The sequence below is a fragment of the Phyllobates terribilis genome, unplaced genomic scaffold (genome assembly GCF_046119375.1).
Source record: "Phyllobates terribilis strain yellow unplaced genomic scaffold, ASM4611937v1 Scaffold_9__5_contigs__length_417890890, whole genome shotgun sequence".
Classification (NCBI taxonomy): domain Eukaryota; kingdom Metazoa; phylum Chordata; class Amphibia; order Anura; family Dendrobatidae; genus Phyllobates; species Phyllobates terribilis.
This window is the reverse complement of record NW_027362769.1, coordinates 112268959-112291633: the sequence shown is the minus strand read 5'-3', so window position 1 is coordinate 112291633 and position 22675 is coordinate 112268959. Positions and strand designations below refer to the sequence as shown.

The window sequence follows — 22675 nt, the reverse complement described above, 5'->3', positions numbered from 1 at the left end:
ACAACCAGTGAAAGAGTTTTCTTTTCCCTGAGACTGTTTAAATAATTTCATGCATATTCTTCTGAAATCCCAGACAGCTGTGAAGCTTGTTACAGGACTATGACGGACATGTAATTTCCATAATTTATTTATTATGCCTCCTTCTGGTCGTCGTGTGTAAAAAACTAAATCGTAATATTCGCAATGGGTGACTGACTTCATTTCCTGGACACAAGAAAAAACAACTAAGCACATTATTTTTTTTTATTTGTTTTCTTTTTGAAAGTTTTTATTACATCACATTTATTTTAAGAGTAACTGTCATTTTCATTTTTTTTTACCATAAATCAATAGTTCACATGAAAGTAAGAAACTTTGTAATCTATCTGCTTCTTTCTCCTCCTGGACGTATCATTCATTCTCAAATTTCTCAATTCATGGGTAAAATTTGTCTTCACAGGAGGAGATGACAGTTGGTGCTCATAAAGTTCTACAGAGAGTGTAACTGTCATTTCAGGAGAACTTGCAGCAGAATGTCTGTGCCTGTCTCTAGCTCCTCCCTCTCTATAGTGTTTTAAAAGCACCAACTGCCATCTCCTATCTCAGTAATGGGAAAATCTGCCTTCGCTGAAAAAAGATTTAACAGTTTTTGCAAATGAAATGAGAGAGAAAGATCAATCCAGAGGGAGAAACAAGTTTATCTCATGAGATATAATAGAAAGTTGCTTATTTTCATGTGTATTATTAGTTTATGAATTTTTTTTTAAAACAAACGCAGTTAAACTCTGCTGTACTGCTGCTTCCCCTCACAGGGACCTCATCTGTGCTCTTATCTCCCAGCAGTTCGTAATTATGTACAAGGTTAGACCAGGAGATCGGAGCTGTATCCTTACATCTCACACAAGGAGAAACCTAAGCTATGGAGGGGGCGTGTTCTTTTTCTCCTGTTTTGCTGACTTCTAATGATTGGCTCATTGACTCATACAGGGAGAAGAAGTACACGCCCTCAGTGAAAAATATCTGATAACACCTACTTGGACGTAACAAAAGTTAATTCATTAGGTGCCAAATACTTTGTCAGTATCTTTGCAACAGGGAGGCGAAAAAAAAAAGTAATTACTTCGTTTTTCAGCCACTATTGCATTGTGTGTCCAGTTCAACATGAAAAATTTGGTAAACGTCCTCTTCAAAGCATTTTTCTATATTGTATAATTAATTTGCCAAAGCAATATGCTGGGATGGTACACAGTTTTACTGTATTAGAATACAATTTTCCAATTTTGTCTCATGCAGTCTTATCCGATATCTCTTCTTAGAACGTGTTAATGTGGCTGTATCCCTGCCTTATAAAGGTATTCAGATGCCCCTTATTTGACACTTTAGTTCTAAAATGTAGAGGAGCAGTAACACGTAGATAGCTGCTCAAATCGACAATAGCCACCAGACTTTTACTCAGACCTGGCGTTATTTGTTAGTGTTCCTGCATCTGTAAACTTGATTTGCAAACAGGAATAGATGACACTTATGTAATATGTATGGCCAGCTGCAGGCCTCATGTACGTAGTAGAGAGACCATGCAGAGTCCTGTGTGGCTCTTTACAATGGAGCCTTAAAGGGGTTTGTCCTGCCTTACTCTATGTGACTGAAGGCATTTGAATCCTCAGTTGCACACACTGCATATTGTGAAGGTTCTAGGCGCTAGGAACAGGTGGCCATGTGACCGTTAGTATGCGATTTGAATACTTCTGGCCACATTCCGACTAGACTTTGTCTGGCCGTGCCCATCTAGTCGGCAAGTGACCGCATGTATGCAAATCACATACTTGCAATCACGTGCCCGCCGGCACCGGAGAATCCTCCCAGTGTGTAGTGCATGTGATGTGAGTGACTACAGACGTGTAGCCTAAGACCACTGCCCCACCATCAGCATTTGGTCAGTATTTTTTCTCAGGAGCGGGAACCAAAACCAGGAGTGGGTGATAAATGCAAAATTGGTGACTTGTTTCTATTATATCTTTTCTCTGATTGTTCCTCACCTGGTTTTGGCTCCCACTCCCGAGAAAAAATACTGACCGAATACTGATAGTGGGACCGTGGCTTAAGGCTGGAAAACCCTTTTAAAGGATTTAGCATTCTATGTTATGTGGTGTATGCATAGAGCATTGTTTCTAGGAGAGAAAAGTCCTATATACACTGTATATGATATATATCAGATGGAGAATGCTATAATTTTTTTTTCTGTTAATGGCCGCATGGAACCAGTGTGCATGAAGCCGAAGATTCTGAGTTATCACTTTTAGCCAAAAATTAAAGTTGCTAGGAAATCAGATTATCAGGCACAATTTTACTAGGAGAATACAAGGACTTGCTGTGTCACCATTTGGCAGCCTATAACTATAATATACAAGTCTGCGTAGACAGTCTGAACATCGTTCAGGGTCTGAGCATACATAGAAATAGGAGGAGGAATTCATCATTCAGTTTTTGCAATTAAACAGACGTATAAAAGTCAATCATTTTTGCATAACATTTAGTTGAGCAAAAAGGTTGGGCGTTTTAGCGCTTTGTTACAACAACCAAGTCCATTACCAGACTTCACTCCGTGGACTTTTGAACAAGACTGTAAAGTTATTCTCCTAGTTTGCTGAACTCTGCATAAATCCACTGCTGTTTTATTAGCACAATTGTTATTTCAGATTTCCTATTTGTCTTATTGCGGAAATGTTTCTTGAATCCAGTTTAATACCTGTCACCTACCAGAAAATCTATCTTTTTTTTACCTTTTGATTGTGTGTCACAACACAGCAGATCACACCCTTAACGTTTCCCATGTTCTCTATTCTTTTACCTAGGTGTGGTTTCCTTAATGCCATGTATTTACTACAAATTTTGGCGAACAGCTTGTGGGAATGCAGGCAATGCATATTCTTCTGTAACTATTGATTTATTTATGTTTTGCAAATAGCACTGTCATATTTCTCGTACAGTCAGATCATTACTTCAACATTGGGCATGATACCTCCCCAGATCTCTGAACATTTGCTTATATTTAACCTAATCCTCTGATTTAAAGCCGCCCGGAGTCCTCTGTAGCAAGGAAAATCCTATACAGTCGTTGTAATTAAAAAAGCACTCCTCCCATCAAAGCTTTTATCCTCTTACTATATTACAATCATCATATTATATAGCACTTTGTACTTACAATTGCTCATTTTGTCTTTCTACCAGCTAATTCTTCTCTTTTCTCTGCTCTATGTAGAAACAGGAAGTCTCTTGTCCCTGAAGAAATCATTCCCCTCTTCAACTTTTGACCCAGCTACTCCACTCCTCCCACCTGCCATTGACTTTTTCTGAGACTTATGAGTCATACAGGGAAAATTGACCTCCTGTTTCTACATAGAGCTTAGAAGGATTCAGCTAGTCAGTTTTTAATCATGTAATGTCATAGACCTAATGGAAAAGAGAAGAATTAGCTGGGTAGAAAGGCAAAATGAGCAATTGTAAGTACACCGTGCTATATAATATGATGACTGCAATATATTAAGAGGATAACAATTTTGTTGAGAGTGCTTCTTTAAAACACAGAGTGCAGCTGTGTCTGATTTCGTCTACCATGGAAACAGCCAAACAGCAGTAAAGATGTCCCACCGCATTCATCTGATGCACACATTTTCTAAATTTCCATCATTTTTATTTGCTCTCTTTTACAAATCAGGCCTCACACATCCATTACTTTTTTGTCAAAACACAGGAAAAAAAGCAAAACGAACATATACCCTGTAGTACGTAAATAATAATAGTACATGTAAATACAATAGGTTACTTAGTTAACACTATTTTGATCAGAAGAGCGTAAAATCCATCCCACCACAACAAGGTGTACCCAATCGGGACGGTCCTATCCCTAGTATTAAAAGCTCAGCTTGTGTCAGCCAACCTCAATATAGATAGAGCAGACTGGACTGTTCAGACTCCTGTCCATGGAAAGCTATATACTGTAGATGAAATGCCTAGCTCAAAAGAGGGGCCACACCCCTGTTTGTACAAAGTGAGTATGAACATGCTCCTACACATTGCATGTATACCAATTTATGTTCCGGATCATTTCTTTGGTTTTGCAGTAGTTTCTTGTACTTTGTACAAACAGGGACGTGGCTCCCCCTTTTTGAGCTACATATTTCATCTGTATAGCTTCACATGGACAGGTGTCTGAACAGTCAGGCCTAGGTCCTGCTCTGCCCTTATCTATATTGTGGTCGGTTGACACAAGGTAAGGTTTTAATACTAGAGATAGGACTGTCCCAATTGGGTACACCTTGTCGTGGTAGGATGGCTTTTATGCTTTTTTCTTCAAAATAGTGTTAACCAAGTCCCCTATGTTATTTACATGTACTACTACTATATATTTATTTACTTACAGCAGGGTATATGCTCATTTTGTTTTTTTTTCTTGGGTTTTATCTGTGAAATGTCCACAGTGTGAACGTGCACCTACACATTGCATATATGCCAACTTATGTTCCAGCCCATGTCTTTGGTCTCGCATTACTTTTCTGTGTAGGAGAGAAACTGATCAATGTTGATCAGTTTGCTGGATCCAATATTCATTAATTCATAAATTTTTTTTTTGGTTCTTTGTGTCCAAAAACTTCCAAACTTCTCCTACCCATTAGACAGTAAAAAATCAACAGCACTTGGATGATAAACAAATAGCATCCAAGTTTTAACCTGTAGACCAAAAGTTACATTTAACAGTATTAACGATGATTTACAAGGTTATCCTTAAACTTTCTCCCCCATATATCTCTATATCTACAGATATGTCCCCACAAGTAGTCCCCGATCCTCACAAGACCTCCTTTGTTCTTCACTTGTCTGCAGATGTCACATAAACGATGTTCATGTCATCATTGCTACAGGACCAGTGGGAACCACGGAGCGCCAGTATGTCAGTACCAGAACGGCAGGTAATTGATTAAGTGAGTAATGCTTACTTTATAATTTCAGTACATTTTTCCACCCTTTTAAAAATCCTAGACAATCCCTTAAAACTTTAAAGCTGCCCATACACATCGGAGAAAAATCACCCAAACCGCGATCAGCCGACTATTATAATGGATATGGAGCTGTCCCAATGGCTGATGTCGGAGGAAAGCAGGATAAGATATGTTGACTTCATTTGTTCCCAAAGGAGAAAGTCATGTATCAGAGGAGTCTTATTTCCATGTACCATTAAAAACACAGGCTTGTCTCGCTGAGCGTGCATGTACAGTATATGGGAGAGTCGTGAGGATTACTTGTAGGCCAAATGCACAAATAGCTGGCAGCTATTATAGCTCTAAAGTCACCTTTAGAGCTGACAATCGGTGTTGCATTTCAGTCTGTGTCTGTACCAAAATATTTCAAGGAAATGTTTCACTGGGTTTTGCTACCCTATCTGAGAGCAGTATAATGTAGGGGCAGAGACCCTGATTCCAGTGATGTGTCACTTGTTGAAGTTTTGATAAAATCCCTGTTTTATCACCTGGATGTCTAGCAGTTCTCTGAATGCTGAGCTCTGTATAACCCCACCCACACCACTGATTGGCGGCTTTCTGTGTACACTGTGCATAGGCAGAAAGCTGCCAACCAGTGGTGGCTGCAGGGTTATACAGATCTCATGAATATGGAGGACTACATGGCAACAGGTTTACTAATCCTCTTGAGATTGTTTCCTGCTTATAAAACTGTGATTTTATTAAAACTACAGCAAGCAGCCTAGTAAATGACAAATCGCTGGAATCAGGGCCTGCTGCCCTCAGATTAGATGGCAAAAACCTGGTGACAGATTCTTTTTCAAAGGGGGAACATAGTCAACATCCCCTGATGTAACTAAAAAAGTCTGTTCCCTTTTGTGTCAGATGGCTGCCATCAGAGAAGGAATGTACATCCATGTGTGAACTTTGGATACTATGAGGGATGTTATTTTGGTAGTAGCTCAAAGTCCTCTTTAACTATTTATTAGATGAAGCCATTCCGTGTTCATCTATTTCTAAACACAAGTGCAAAAAATTCACTTTCACGAGCTTGGAAAGGTTTAAAGGATCTTTAACAAATTACAGATGTGAAAACAGTCTAAGAAAAAAAGTTATCTAGAGTAAAACAACGTCTGAACTTGGCAACATCTTGGGCTTAAATTCATGTCCCCAGACTTAGAGTTCATGCTTGATTTTGGCCCCTTGACATGCATTTAATAAAGTTGGAGAAACGTTTGTGAAATAATTGTTAGCCTGTAGCTTTCGTTGTATAATATTATCCAAGACGTAATAAATCTTTGCAAATGTTATTTGTAGATGTGGCAAAGAGACACGTGGCAATAAAGGAAAAGAATGTATCTGTTAATGAAGAATCCTGCCTGCGCTGATCCAGACTCAGAAGATATTTCTTCTCTATAGAACAGGCATGTCAAACATTATTTTTATTGGAGATAAGTGAATATAATGATTAGGAAATAGAGAAATATGGAAAAATACAATGATGAGGTTTCTGATGCTAGACCTGAAAATGATACAGTCCTTGAATTAGAAGAATGTATAGCAACGCTAGAATAAATACCCGTGTAATATGGATTCCAAGGGGTGGATGCAGGCACCAGAGCAGGCTCGGTCTGGCCTGGCGGGGCGCCGGGAAATTTCCCGGTGGGCCCCGGGCCCCGGGCCCCATTCAGAGGGAACTGAAGAATTTAAAAAAAAAAAGTGGTCGTGGGCCCTTTAAGGGCGCGCGCACGCACTTTCACCGACGCGATGCCCAGGACAGTAGCGGGAGGGGCCTGGGAGCAGGAGAGCAGGGGCTGCACTGCAGCGTCACACTCAGCAGACAGGGAAGCACGTCTGCTAAAAGTGACGTCACAGCGCGCCCTGCACTGCAGTCTCCCACATTAGGAGCGTGTCTGTACACTGTATGGGCTGGAGACAAGCCAAAGTACTGTAATATTTGTGTGTTTGTATGGATTTTTATGTATATGCTGCCTGCATGTGTGTGTGTACAGTGTGTGTGTATATGCCTGTGTGTGTACAGTGTGTGTGTATATGCCTGTGTGTGTGTACAGTGTGTATATACCTGTGTGCCTGTGTGCCTGTGTGTACAGTGTATGTATATGCCTGTGTGTGTACAGTGTGTGTATATGCCTGTGTGTGTACAGTGTGTGTATATGCCTGTGTGTGTACAGTGTGTGTATATGCCTGTGTGTGTGTATATACCTGTGTGTGTGTGTACAGTGTGTTTATATGCCTGTGTGTGTGTTTATATTCCTGTGTGTGTGTACAGTGTGTGTATATGCCTGTGTGTGTACAGTGTGTGTATATGCCTGTGTGTGTGTGTGTGTGTATATATGCCTGTATGTGTGTGTGTTTATATGCCTGTGTGTGTATATGCCGGTGTGTGTGTGTGTGTGTGTATATATGCCTGTATGTGTGTGTGTGTATATGCCTGTGTGTGTATATGCCGGTGTGTGTGTATATGCCTGTGTGTGTCCATTGTGTATGCCTGTGTGTTTATGTGTCTTCACACATACGTGTGTGTGTGCTTCCCTGCGTGTCTGCATTTTTGTGTGTGATTGTCTGAGTGTGTCTGTGCATTTCTGTGTGTGCTTGCCTGTGTGTGTACTTGTCCCCATTTCTGTGAGCATGTGTATCTGCGTGTGTATATTAGGGCTCTTTCACATGTCCTGATATTTACGGGACTGGAGATATCCGTGTCCACCTGTGTGTCATCCTTAGTGACTCATACTGGCGCTTGGGAATCAGTATACAGTTAGCGCTGTTCCCAAGAGCCGGGTGCTGAGCGCTGCCCTCATCATAGATCCCTGCAGGCGCTGTGATCAGCAGCATTGGGGTCAATGATGAGAGTAGTAGTCTACTCCCACCGTGTCCGTGTCCAACTGTAAAAATAAGAATAAAATAAAAAAATCCTTATACTCACCTCTCCTAAGTGTCACCTGCTGTAATCCGTGCGAGCGCTCACGCCGAGGAGAATGACTCCTGCAGCGAGCTTGCTCCAGAGCTGCGCTTAGTGAATGACAGGGCACCGCTTGTTGAGCGCAGCTCCGGAGCCCACTCGCTGCAGGAGACATTCTCCTCGGCGTGAGCGCTCGCACGGATTACAGTGGGTGACACTTAGTAGAGGTTAGTATAAGGATTTTTTTATTTTATTCTTTTTACAGTTGGACACAGCTTGTATAGACTATTACTCTCATCATTGACCCTGCTGGTACTGATCGCAGCGCCTGCAGGGATCTATGATGAGGGCAGCGCTCAGCGCTCTTCCCAAGCACCGGGTACTAACTGTCATCAGTGTGCGGGACTTTTTGCGGTCTGGACAGCAGGTAAAAAACAGACATGCCAGCGTGTTTTGCCCACGGACACCACATGGTCTGTAGAAAGTGGAAACACACTGACATGAGCACATACGCATTCATGTGAATGGGTCTACGTGTGTCAGTGTCTCTGGTACGTGTGGAAACGGTCACCGCATGTACTGACGTGTGAAAGAGCCCTTAGTATGTGTGTGTGTGCGCTTTTGTGTGTGTAAGCGTGCTTCTGCATGTCTGTGTGCTCTTCCGAAGATTTATTATATTTGGAGAGAGATGGGAGAGAAATTTTAGGAGACAGAATGGAGAGATGTGTGAAGAAACAGTATGGTGAACTAGGGGAGGGGTGGGAATGGGTGCGGGAACAGAATGGGGAAGGGATGTATAAGACAGTATGGAGAGTGGGGGAATAGTGTGAGGAGACAGTATGGGGGGAGAAAAGTGTGAGGTGACACAGCACAGAGACTAGGTAGTGTGGGGGAAGGTATAGAGATGCGGCAGTATGGGGGAAACAGTGTGAGGGCACAGAAAGGAGGGAACAGTGTGCTGAGGAGGGGGAGTGTGATGAAGGGGCACAGTATAGAGACTGGGCAGTATAGGGGGGACACCGTGTGAGAGGACAATGTGAAGAGGGGGCCCAGTATGGTAAGGAGAGGACAGTGTGGAGAGCAGGTACCATAAGAGGGGTAGAGTGTATGTCATGTTTTGTGCAGGGAGCATTGTAAGAGTTAGGTTTATTCAGGGGCTCAGTGTAGATATTTTTATTCGGGAGCATTATAATGACACTGCTATCTTTAAGGGCATCGTGTGGGGATGAGCTGCAGAAGACTGGAGAAGATGGAAGTCTGCAGAGACGAGCTGTGGATGAGAAAAGTCATCATGGAGACTGGACAAGAGGGAGACGAAAAGAGAGAGAACGACTCTAATCAGAGAAGACGTCTCAGGTAAGATACCTGGATGTAAATGTTCATTTGTGATCCTGCCTGTGTCTCATCAGTACTGTGGTTCCTGTATGGTCCGCAGTCTGATGATGACTGATAACAACTCCCAGTATCTCTATTGTTAGTTACATACTGGGAGTTGTAGGTTTATGTGATACAAAGATATATGGGGCTGACCTGACATTACAAATGATGGTGGTTCAGATGATGTATTCATGTACTGATGAGTTTGTGCGCGTCTGCGTGTGTGTGCGCTTCTGCGTGTTTGTGCGCGTCTACGTATCTGGAATAATATGTATTTTTGTAAGATGCGTGTATGTAAGAGTCCATTGTGGTGTGTAATAACATTCATATGCTTGAGGCACCTTTACTAAATCTATTAGGACTCACTCACATGTGTTAGGGAATTCCATTTGTCTTTCCACATTTAGGAACAGACAAGTGAAATTTGCTAACCTTGTCATAACCATAGGGTTGTACTTGTATGGAGCGGGTTCAGGAGCTGAGCCTGCTCCATACCAGGCAGATGTCGGCTGTGTTACATAGCCGGCGTCTGCCTGTAACAGCAGTGATCAGAGCTCGCCTTGATTGCTGCTGTTTTGAGTATTTAAGTGCCCTTGTCAATCACTGACAGCAGCATTTAGCTAGCACGATGGCCGGTGCATGCAGTCACCTGTTCTCTTCAGCCCCCTGTGACGCAGTTGCAGGTTGCTGATGGGTTGCCAGTAGTGCTGAGTGAGCGTGATCGGATAAGGTGTTATCCCAGCATGCTCGGGTGTTATCCAGGTATCTTGTAGTGCTCTGCTAATATGCTCGAGTCCCTGCGGTAACATGTTTTGCGGCGGTAGACAGAAGAAACATATGCAAGGATTACCTAACAAACAGGCAATTCCTGCATGTGTTGCGTCTGTCTACCGCCGCAAAACATGCTACCCTGGGGACTCTAGCATATTAGCAGAGCACTACAAGATACCTGGATAACACCTGAGCATGCTGGGATCACACCTTATCTGACCATTCTCGCTCAGCACTAGTTACCAGGTGCTGCTGCCATGTTAGTCGTTCAATGAAGCTCAGCCTGAGGTTGGCCTCCATGGAAATGTCACAATCCAGGTGCCTGACGTTATTGCAGCACCCTCACTTTGTAGTTCGCAGTGACTGTAATGTCTCCCTCCTTGCACCGATCCTATGACAGGAAGCGAGTGGCGGCAGGGAGAATAAAACGTAATTTTCTCCGTGTAGCCAACGCTTTTCCATTAAGCCGTCTAACCAGGCTTTAAACCCTATTTACCTGCAGATTACCCCTATATCTGCAGATTAATAGCGTTTTTCAAGGTGACAAGTTACCATTAAAGGGACTCTGGCAGTACGGAATGACTGTTCGAACAAAGTCCTGCCGCTCAGTGCTCCACAGCGCAGCCAATCATGTAACTATAGTGCATTATAGACAAGCATAACAAGTAATAAAACCGTTTATGGTGGGCTGTAGTGTGGGCACCTAGAGTCAGTTCCCCTGGTGGGCCCTAGGCACCCCAGTCCGACCCTGCACCAGAGGGTTCTTGTGCAGGAACACTATAGGGATCCCTGGTGAGGATGAGCAGACACGTGGAAGTTCAAGTTTGTCGGCTTCGACTGAACTTTAGTCCAAAGTTCGGTTCGGATACCAGAACTGTACCCGAACTTGAACCTGAACCCGAACCCCATAGAAATCAATGGCGACCCGAACTTTGGAGCTGGAAAATCTCTCTCTCTCCTCCTTGAACTCCCGAACTATAAAACAGACTTCTAAGAGAAGTCCATGTTCGGGGTTCAGCACCTAGTGTCCAGTACGAATCCCAAACTTTACAGTTTGGGTTCACTCATTCCTAATCCCTGGATCTCCTATAGCTCATTATAGAACACCCCCGTCATCTATCTATTGCTCTACATTAGTAATTATGAGCTTTCAGATTCGTTGGTCTTTCCGTGTAATCTAACAGACACTAGGAATCTGCTTTTAAGGTGGCGATGTCTCCGCTTATCTTCAGTGCCCATTTGCAGCAGAATAGGTTGCACATTGTACTACAAAAATAGAAAAATCACACACATTGAGCTGGAGTTTGAGTTGGTATACAGTACAGACCAAAAGTTTGGACACATCTTCTCAATTAAAGATTTTTCTGTATTTTCATAACTATGAAAATTGTACATTCACACTGAAGGCATCAAAACTATGAATTAACACATGTGGAATTATATACTTAACAAAAAAGTGTGAAACAACTGAAAATATGTCTTATATTCTAGGTTCTTCAAAGTAGCCACCTTTTGCTTTGATGACTGCTTTGCACACTCTTGGCATTCTCTTGATGAGCTTCAAGACGTAGTCACCAAAAATGGTCTTCCAACAATCTTGAAGGAGTTCCCAGAGATGCTTAGCACTTGTTGGCCCTTTTGCCTTCACTCTGCGGTCCAGCTCACCCCAAACCATTTCAATTGGGTTCAGGTCTGGTGACTGTGGAGTCCAGGTCATCTGGCGTAGCACCCCATCACTCTCCCTCTTGGTCAAATAGCCCTTACACAGCCTGGAGGTGTGTTTGGGGTCATTGTCCTGTTGAAAAATAAATGATGGTCCAACTAAACGCAAACCGGATGGAATAGCATGCCGCTGCAAGATGCTGTGGTAGCCATGCTGGTTCAGTATGCCTTCAATTTTGAATAAATCCCCAACAGTGTCACCAGCAAAGCACCCCCACACCATCACACCTCCTCCTCCATGCTTCACGGTGGGAACCAGGCATGTAGAGTCCATCCGTTCACCTTTTCTGCATCACACAAAGACACGGTGGTTGGAACCAAAGATCTCAAATTTGGACTCATCAGACCAAAGCACAGATTTCCACTGGTCTAATGTCCATTTCTTGTGTTCTTTAGCCCAAACAAGTCTCTTCTGCTTGTTGCCTGTCCTTAGCAGTGGCAGTGGTTTCCTAGCAGCTATTTTACCATGAAGGCCTGCTGCACAAAGTCTCTTCTTAACACTTGTTGTAGAGATGTGTCTGCTGCTAGAACTCTGTGTGGCATTGACCTGGTCTCTAATCTGAGCTGCTGTTAACCTGCGATTTCTGAGGCTGGTGACTCGGATAAACTTATCCTCAGAAGCAGAGGTGACTCTTGGTCTTCCTTTCCTGGGGCAGTCCTCATGTGAGCCAGTTTCTTTGTAGCGCTTGATGGTTTTGCAACTGCACTTGGGGACACTTTCAAAGTTTTCCCAATTTTTCGGACTGACTGACCTTCATTTCTTAAAGTAATGATGGCCACTCATTTTTCTTTACTTAGCTGCTTTTTTCTTGCCATAATACAAATTCTAACAGTCTATTCAGTAGGACTATCAGCTGTGTATCCACCTGACTTCTGCACAACACAACTGATGGTTCCAACCCCATTTATAAGACAAGAAATCCCACTTATTAAACCTGACAGGGCACATCTGTGAAGTGAAAACCATTTCCGGTGACTACCTCTTGAAGCTCATCAAGAGAATGGCAAGAGTGTGCAAAGCAGTCATCAAAGCAAAAGGTGGCTACTTTGAAGAACCTAGAATATAAGACATATTTTCAGTTGTTTGACACTTTTTTTGTTAAGTATATAATTCCACATGTGTTAATTCATAGTTTTGATGCCTTCAGTGTGAATGTACAATTTTCATAGTAATGAAAATACAGAAAAATCTTTAAATGAGAAGGTGTGTCCAAACTTTTGGTCTGTACTGTATATTGGTGTATTGTGATCTCAGCGTTCAAAAGAGTCATAATATGGTGCCCATAGACTTTTATGGAATAAAAGAGTGTTGTTTTTTTATGATTCTAAATAAATCCAGTAGAAGAAAGTGACATGCTCTATCGCAAGGGCGGTCATATCATGTGCAAACTCTACATACATGATATGTCAGCACTCTGCGACTAATGAATACACAGATTCCAATATTGCTGCAAATGTTAAAAATGTAAAGTACTTACTTAGTGTTTTTTGATCAAAGAGTGCAAAAGACATCCAACCACATGTCAAGGTGACCTTTTAATATAGATGGCCCCTAACTACTAAATGTCCTACATCTCCATGTGCCAAACTAGCCTCATATGAATGGGGAGTGAAAATGATACCAGGCATAGCTCACTATTAAAACCTTGTATGGGAAAGATGGCTGGATAAGGGTGCTGAGCCCTGGAGGAGGCCACAACCCCGAAATGTACAGCAAAAAAGAAAAATAGGACCTGCACACCTTGAGTATTAAATTAATATACAGGTACACAAATACGCTACGTGGCCAATATACAAACATATACAGTACAGACCAAAAGTTTGGACTCACCTTCTTATTTAAAGATTTTTCTGTATTTTCATGACTATGAAAATTGTACATTCACACTGAAGGCATCAAAACTATGAATTAACACATGTGGAATTATATACTTAACAAAAAAGTGTGAAACAACTGAAAATATGTCTTATATTCTAGGTTCTTCAAAGTAGCCACCTTTTGCTTTGATGACTGCTTTGCACACTCTTGGCATTCTCTTGATGAGCTTCAAGAGGTAGTCACCGGAAATGGTCTTCCAACAATTTTGAAGGGGTTCCCAGAGATGCTTAGCACTTGTTGGCCCTTTTGCCTTCACTCTGCGGTCCAGCTCACCCCAAACCATCTCGATTGGGTTCAGGTCTGGTGACTGTGGAGTCCAGGTCATCTGGCGTAGCACCCCATCACTCTCCTTCTTGGTCAAATAGCCCTTACACAGCCTGGAGGTGTGTTTGGGGTCATTGTCCTGTTGAAAAATAAATGATGGTCCAACTAAACGCAAACCGGGTGGAATAGCATGCCGCTGCAAGATGCTGTGGTAGCCATGCTGGTTCAGTATGCCTTCAATTTTGAATAAATCCCCAACAGTGTCACCAGCAAAGCACCCCCACACCATCACACCTCCTCCTCCATGCTTCACGGTGGGAACCAGGCATGTAGAGTCCATCCGTTCACCTTTTCTGCGTCGCACAAAGACACGGTGGTTGGAACAAAAAATCTCAAATTTGGACTCATCAGACCAAAGCACAGATTTCCACTGGTCTAATGTCCATTACTTGTGTTCTTTAGCCCAAACAAGTCTCTTCTGCTTGTTGCCTGTCCTTAGCAGTGGTTTCCTAGCAGCTATTTTACCATGAAGGCCTGCTGCACAAAGTCTCCTCTTAACAGTTGTTGTAGAGATGTGTCTGCTGCTAGAACTCTGTGTGGCATTGACCTGGTCTCTAATCTGAGCTGCTGTTAACCTGCGATTTCTGAGGCTGGTGACTCGGATAAACTTATCCTCAGAAGCAGAGGTGACTCTTGGTCTTCCTTTCCTGGGGCGGTCCTCATGTGAGCCAGTTTCTTTGTAGCGCTTGATGTTTTTTGCAACTGCACTTGAGGACACTTTCAAAGTTTGCCCAATTTTTTGGACTGACTGACCTTCATTTCTTAAAGTAGTGATGGCCACTCCTTTTTCTTTACTTAGCTGCTTTTTTCCATAATACAAATTCTAACAGTCTATTCAGTAGGACTATCAGCTGTGTATCCACCTGACTTCTGCACAACACAACTGATGGTCCCAACCCCATTTATAAGGCAAGAAATCCCACTTCTTAAACCTGACAGGGCACACCTGTGAAGTGAAAGACATTTCCAGTGACTACCTCTTGAAGCTCATCAAGAGAATGCCAAGAGTGTGCAAAGCAGTCATCAAAGCAAAAGGTGGCTACTTTGAAGAACCTAGAATATAAGACATATTTTCAGTTGTTTCACACTTTTTTGTTAAGTATATAATTCCACATGTGTTAATTCATAGTTTTGATGCCTTCAGTGTGAATGTACAATTTTCAAAGTCATGAAAATACAGAAAAATCTTTTAATGAGAAGGTGTGTCCAAACTTTTGGTCTGTACTGTACATTATATTTGTTATGTAGGTAAGAAAGAAAAAGGGAACAAATAAAAGGTAATTTGAAATCAGAATTCACCTTTTTTTTAATTTGTGATCATGGGCACATTGGACTGTTTAATAGCTGTATACACTTAACAATATTTTAATTAAGACCATTTAAAGAAAGATACATTGTAAAAATATTTTAAAAAATTGGATACAATAGACTTGTTTGAAAGGAATCTGTCAGCAGGTTTTTGCTATGTAATCTGACAGAGATAGGGACAGAGATGCTGATTCCAGCGATGGATCACTTAGTTTACTGGGTGCTGCAGTTGTGATAGAATCATAGTTTTTTCTTCTGCAGATCTAACAGAGCTCTGAATGCTGAGCTGTTTATAACCCCGCCCACACCACTGATTGGCTGCTTTCTCTGTACACTGTATATTGACAGGAAGTTGCTAATCAGTGCCGAGGGCGGGGTTGGACCAGGAGTCACAAGGTAGCTTGTCCTGTAATGATAATCTCCTGGTGATAAAACACTGATTGTACTTAAACAGCAAAACACAGACTAGTAAGTGATACATCGCTGGAATCAGGGTCTCAGTCTCAATACTATGCTGCTCCCAGATTACACAACAAAAATCTGCTGACAGATTCCTTTAAGAAGAAAATGTATCAAATTCAATCTATCCTACTTACAAACCTCAGTTGATTCAGAGGAATTGCAAAAACCCATCCATGTTGGTCAGGAAAGTTGACCTTGGGAACCTAGTTCCCAAGGTCAACTTGGGCACACAGGAAAGCCTACAATCTTTTTTCCTGAACTGATGTCACTGAAGAGTCTATAATAGTGTACAAAATATAAAAACTTCACTATAATTATTGTATTAATAATTCACTTGAAGCATAAGATCTGAGACTGAAGGAGCCTTTTTAATACAAGGACGGAAACTAATAAAGATTCATGTGGTTTTGTGGTTTCAATCACTATGGTTTCAACTTATCAAAAGCCTCATTATGTATTTATCCTGTGGTTAATGCGTAAGGCTAAACAACAAGTTAAACACTGGGATATTAACTTCTCACTTTTACTTTCTCTCCAAACTATAAACACAATAACATAAACAGATTTGGAACAGATACAACTTAATGAATTGGGATTTCACAATGCAAAACAGAAATGATTTACAGTTGTTTTATTCATTTAAACCGATCCATGTTTTAACTTCTGCCAGTAATATCTGTATTGCCGAGGCCTGATGTTGTCAATTGAGCACAATCTGATTACTTCTTGGGAAGTTGTGTTTACATCATGGGAAAACTAGATTACACGGCAGAAAGCAGTGCTGTCATCCCACATATCTGAGATCTGGTGTCTGTATTAGAGATCCCTCTGTTAATAGTACACCCTCCTTCTCATCTGGTGTCATTGTTGTGTGCATTGCTACTGTATCAGTTAGAGCCAATTTTGCCAGCCCACTTTAATAGATCTCGGGTATTGGAAATCTGCTCACTCAATAAAGTTGAATAAATGTTAATCAATAATGTAACAAAAAAGTCCCGAAAAGCAGAAAGAGAGCTGCCTAGCGGACTCTTCTCCCCTTGCCTGTTTCTTTAAGAACTGTGGGACATATTTATCAATACTGTCTAATTCTTAGATAGTCTTAAAGGGAATCTGTCACCCGGTTTTTGCTACCTCCTCTGATAGCAGTATAATGTAGGAAAAGAGACCCTGATTCCAGAAATGTATCACTTAGTTTACTGGGTGCAGCAGCTGTCATACAATCAGAGTTTTTAGATGTAGCATGTAGCAGAGCTGAGAAAGCTAACCCTGCCCATACCCCTGATTAGCAGCTTTCTGTGTACATTTTATATGGACAATAAGCAGCTAATCAGTGGGTGAGGAGAGGTTGGACAAGGATGCATGTGGGCACCTAGTCCAGCAATGGTAATCTCCTGCTGATAAAACATTCATTATATTGAAAGAACAGTACACAGCCTAATAAGGGAACATCGCTGAAATCAGTGTCTTAGCCCCCATCTCAAGCTGCCCTCAAATTAAATAGCAAAAACCTGCTGACGGATTTCCTTTAAACAGTATTAACAATGGCAAGGTTATTCATAACCTTTGACACAATCAGAGTTTTTAGATTACCATGTAGCAGGGCTTAGAAAGCTGACCCTGCCCTCATCACAGCTTTTGTGTACATCGTATATTGACAGCAATTTGGATATCAGAGAAGGGGGCGTGGTCGGACCAGGGCTCTCGTGCACTGTAGTCCAGACAGTGATAATCTCCTGGTGATAAAACATTCATTGTATGGAAATAACAGCATACAGCCTAATAAGTGATACATCCCTGAATTCGGTGTCTTAGCCCCTACATCATTCTGTCCTTGGATTACATAGCTAAAACCTGCTGACACTTTCCTTTTAAAATGCTACAGATTTATCTTAGTAGTTTATTGTGTTTGATGAACCTGGCACATCTTTAGATGGTATAGTTTAAATTTATACCACTTATTAGTTGGCTTACCGCATGGATTTTGCAGTAAAACTTTGGTGCATTTTTTTGTTGCACACACCCCTAACTGCTAAGCCACACCCCATTTCCAAATAATTAATATGGATGATGTCATGAAAAACAGTTTTTAGTTTTTTTTTACACAAATTGCACCAGAATTTGCATTTAGCTTGTTAAATCTCAGCCATTGTGTTTTCTGAAACACTACAGTTAAAAATCGTTCATTGTAATGATCGAGCTTGTTGGTGTTTCAAATTGTCTATAAGTAAGGAAAGCAAGAATTTCCTGGTATTTTTCCATTGTATAAATGTTATACTATGTAATAAGATGAAAGGGATTTTACTCTAAGGCTATGTTCACACATTGCGTTTTTTATGCAAATTTTCAGCTGTGTTTTCCAGTACCAGCAAAGTCTATGAGATTCCAGAAATCTTATGTACACACCTTGTTTTTTGTTTGATCAGTATTTTGTGCTTTACGTGTTTTTTTTTTGCAGAATAGAGCATGTCACTTCTTTCAGAGTTTTTTCTGCGTTTCTTCAGCATTTTTCACCCATTCAAAGTAATTGGTAGTGAAAAAACACTGAAAAAAAACGCCTAGTGTGAACATAGCTATCAGGTTTTGCTGCGTTTTACGGAAAAAAAGTAAGTACAACAATATTATTATTATTTATTATTATAGCGCCATTTATTCCATGGCGCTTTACATGTGAAAAAGGGGTATACCTACAAGAACAATTACAATAATCTTGAACACAATGTGACAGCGACTGGTACAGGAGGAGCGAGGACCCTGCCCGCGAGGGCTCACAATCTACAAGGGATGGGTGAGGATACAGTAGGTGAGGGTAGAGCTGGTCGTGCAGCGGTATGGTGGAGCGGTGGTTACTGCAGGTTGTAGGCTTGTCGGAAGAGGTGGGTCTTCAGGTACTTTTGAAAGTTTCCACTGTCGACGAGAGTCTGATGTGTTGGGGTAGAGAGTTCCAGAGTAGGGGGGAACCATGGGAGAAATCTTGTATGCGATTGTGGGAAGAGGAGATAAGAGGGGAATAGAGAAGGAGATCTTGTGAGGATCGGAGGTTGCGTGCGGGTATGTAACGGGAAACTAGGTCACAGATGTATGGGGGACACAGGTTGTGGATGGCTTTGTATGCCAGGGTTAGGGTTTTGAACTGGAGTCTCTGAGCAATGGGAGCCAGTGAAGAGATTGACAGAGAGGAGAGGCCGGGGAATAGCAGGGGGACAGGTGGATTAGTCGGGCAGCAGAGTTTAGGATAGATTGGAGGGGTGCGAGAGTGTTGGAAGGGAGGCCACAGAGCAGGAGGTTGCAGTAGTCAAGGCGGGAGATGATGAGGGCGTGCACTAGTGTTTTTGCAGATTCATGGTTGAGGAATGTGCGGATGCGGGAGATATTTTTGAGTTGGAGTCGGCAGGAAGTGGAAAGGGCTTGGATATGTGGTTTGAAGGAGAGTTCCGAGTCCAGGGTTACCCCAAGGCAGCGAGCTTGAGGGACTGGCGAGAGTGGACAGCCATTGACGTTGATAGATAGGTCAGTTGGAGGGGTTAAATGAGATGGCGGAAAGATGATGAATTCTGTTTTGTCCATGTTAAGTTTTAGAAATCTAGCAGAGAAGAAGGATGAAATAGCGGACAGACATTGTGGGATTTTGGTTAGTAAGAAGGTGATATTGGGTCCAGAGAGGTAGATCTGTGTGTCATCAGCATAGAGGTGATAATGAAAGCCATGAGACTCTATGAGCTGTCCCAGGCCTAAGGTGTAGATGGAGAAGAGCAGGGGTCCTAGAACTGAACCTTGGGGGACACTGACAGATAGGGGGCGAGATGAAGAGGTGGTGTGTGAGTGGGAGACACTGAATGTCCTGTCTGTTAGGTATGAGGAGATTCAGGATAGGGCCAAGTCTGTGATGCCGAGAGATGAGAGCGTTTGTAGTAAGAGGGAATGGTCCACTGTGTCGAAGGCAGATGACAGGTCTAGGAGGAGGAGGACAGAGTAGTGTCACTTAGATTTGGTGGTTAGTAGGTCGTTGGTGACTTTAGTCAGTGCAGTTTCAGTAGAATGGTATGGTCGGAAACCAGATTGTAGGAGGTCGAAGAGGGAGCAGGAGGAGAGGTGGGAGGACAGCTCAGAATGGACGTGTTGTTCCAGTAGTTTTGAGGCATAGGGGAGAAGTGATATGGGGCAATAGCTAGTCAGAGAGGATGGGTCAAGGGAGGGCTTTTTGAGGATGGGTGTGATTGAGGCATGTTTGAAGCATGAGGGGAAGACACCAGTTGTTAGTGACAGGTTGAAGAGGTGGGCTAGGGCTGGGATGAAGATAGTGGTAAGGTTTGGGATGAGGTGGGACGGGATTGGGTCAAGTTTACAGGTGGTGAGGTGTTATAACAATATGTGAAACTCATTTATTTTTGTGATTTTACAATCTTTTCTTGAGATGGCATCTTGGATTAGAACAGAATTAGTGATGTGAACAATACCTTTGACCCAGGGAGGTGTGAAATTGAACAATGCTTGAGCAACTGAATGGCAGACCATAGTGTGAAAATAAATAGTGTCCTACAAACTCAATGCACTGCCAGTGTCTTATGTAAATTATTCTTGAACAATTCACCTCCCCCACTGTTTCATTTGAAACTTTGGTTAATATTGTTTCACATATGTCTTGCAATGGTGACCTGTGTTCAATGCTTCTGTGGTGGAAGCAAATCTGAACTTTGGGATCCTGAAGAACGCTGCAAAAATACACCAAAAAAACGCACCAAAAACTGCGCTTTTGATGCAGCTTCTTTCCTGCCAAGAGATCAGGTTTTGCTGCAGAAAAAAAAAACGATGAAAAAACACAATATCTGAACATAGCCTAAAGCTTAGGATCTTCTGATTGTATAATGAATCTGAAAATATGTATCAACCTTGGAGTTCCTTACATTAAAAACAACGTGATCTGATGTCACAAGGACCCAAAATGTTATTTTAGTATAATTTTTATTCTGATACCAAACATAAAATTAAATGTTATAAAGAACAAGAAAGTGCTGTCACATAGTTTACCCTAGCAAAAAAATATTCTCTAAATTGCCGCGTACAGTAAATTTTGGCAGATGGAGTGAGTCATTGTAATAATACATTTACATCACTTTCAAGGGAGAGAATGCAATGTCTTTCACACATGAGTTTTGCTTTTTGTGCTTAGAAGAGGGTTTTTTTTTAACTGAAATGAAGACATGTAAACATTTTATGTTCTTTGCCATCTGTCTACAGTTATGAGCTGCAGCAAACGCTGTTGGCTTAAAAGGGAAACTCTAGAAATATATAAAATGCACTAATCATTTATAGGACAGGTGATCAATGTGTGATCAGTGAATTTCTGACACATAGCTTCCCTACCAATCAGTATTATAGCACTTTAGTGATTCTTTATCGCATGTACTAACTAGGCAGTTAAATGTTAAAAATTAATTTTTCAGCTAAAACTAACCATACACATTAGATAATTGTTGGTAGAATGATCGTTCAGCTGATAGCTATCTCCCCCGACTCCCCCATACACAGGAACGCTGGGGTCACCCAAGCCTTCCTGTCACTGGGATACCGCGACAGAGCGGAGCCAGAGTATAATGGTTTCACGAACTCCTGCATTGGTTAGAAGTACTTTACCATCTTTGAAAACAGTGCAGATTTTTTCCTTGCTAGCAGTACAAGGGTTAATCTGTTCAGTTGAAGCTCCTGGAGCTTTCCTACCTGGATTGTCTCAGCTGTTCAATATTGGCCTCTCCCCTCTGCTACATATGCTCGCCACTGGCACTTAGGAATTACCAGTGTTAGTTCTACTGCCTGGTTTGGAGTTGGAGGTGTAGTTCGTAGTTGGAGTTGACGTTTGGAGATTTGTTCAGGAGTATGTTGCTTGGAGTTTTGTTTGTGTGCACATCCTCATCCTCTCCTATTTTGGTTTCTCCATTCTTTAACTCCCCTGTGTTCCACACTGTTGTTTGTTAAGTGTATTTTGTATGATTGTTATTTTCATTTATTTCTGTCTTCCTTGTTTGTCTGGTTATTGTTTTCCTATACACTTCGGCTTCCCACCTCCCAGAGTGGGGGAGGGGACAGATAAGGGTAGTATTGGAGCATAGCAAGGCACGTGAATCTGGCATCTCCACCTTGAGGAGTAATCCGGATGAAAAGGAATAGACTAGGGCACCCCTAGTTCTAGTGACGTGTGCTACACTTCCACAATTTTTTGGGAACATTCTTTCATAGAAATATTTTTTTGTGGGCTAGGGACTTTTGAATGAAAAGTTTGAACATGGTTAACTTCTTCCCACATGATGACACTCTGTAATTGTTTGGCTAAAATGATAATTTGTGGTTAAATTCGACCTAACAAATAATTGTTTTGGTTGAATTTGGCCATTTTTATCAGTTTCAGTATAATGTGCATGACCACCTCAAAAATGATTAAGAATAAAGTAGAATTCTTGGTGAAAATTTGGTGTGGACCATGCAGAGCTGCTCCAGTTCATACCACAGCTCCTGACCAAGGAGAAGTGGTAGCATAAGTCAATTATGATAAATGAGTATTCAGATTACACAGCAGGGGCTAACTTCTACTGATTTCTAAGGTAACACATTTCCCTGCTTAAGGTAACACAGGAGTGAGCGTTTCTGCCAGCGCTGATTGAGCACCGGGCATCACGTGTCATTCCGCCACATCACAGCCCTGTGACCGCGAGTACCGACACCGCTGGAACGGAGCCGGCACGGTAGGTGAGTATAGTTTTTTTAATTTTATCGGGGCCGAACATTTAGTTTCAGAAGCGGTTACCCTAGTAGTGGACAACCCCTTTAAGACAACTACACATAAATGGTATTGTAAACCTACAAAGGCCTTTTCAGTAAGTGCAATATTCTCAATCGAAGTAAGCAAGAACTGGCTCTATGGTAATG

At 41.9% G+C, this 22675-nt stretch overlaps 2 long non-coding RNA genes across 3 annotated transcripts in view; both read left to right on the top strand.

Annotated features, from left to right (window-relative positions):
• The window catches only part of LOC141161712 (uncharacterized), a 54231-nt gene extending 47789 nt beyond the window's left edge, over window positions 1-6442 (top strand). Inside the window, exons 2-3 of the long non-coding RNA XR_012250677.1 lie at window positions 4861-4958; window positions 6312-6442. This is a non-coding gene — a long non-coding RNA (uncharacterized lncRNA). The remainder of the gene's footprint in view (window positions 1-4860; window positions 4959-6311) is intronic.
• A 333-nt stretch (window positions 6443-6775) lies between these two features.
• LOC141160867 (uncharacterized) overlaps window positions 6776-22675 on the top strand; it is a 69136-nt gene continuing 53236 nt past the window's right edge. For both annotated transcript variants that reach the window (XR_012250551.1, XR_012250550.1), the window contains exons 1-2: window positions 6776-6939; window positions 9126-9270. This is a non-coding gene — a long non-coding RNA (uncharacterized lncRNA). The remainder of the gene's footprint in view (window positions 6940-9125; window positions 9271-22675) is intronic.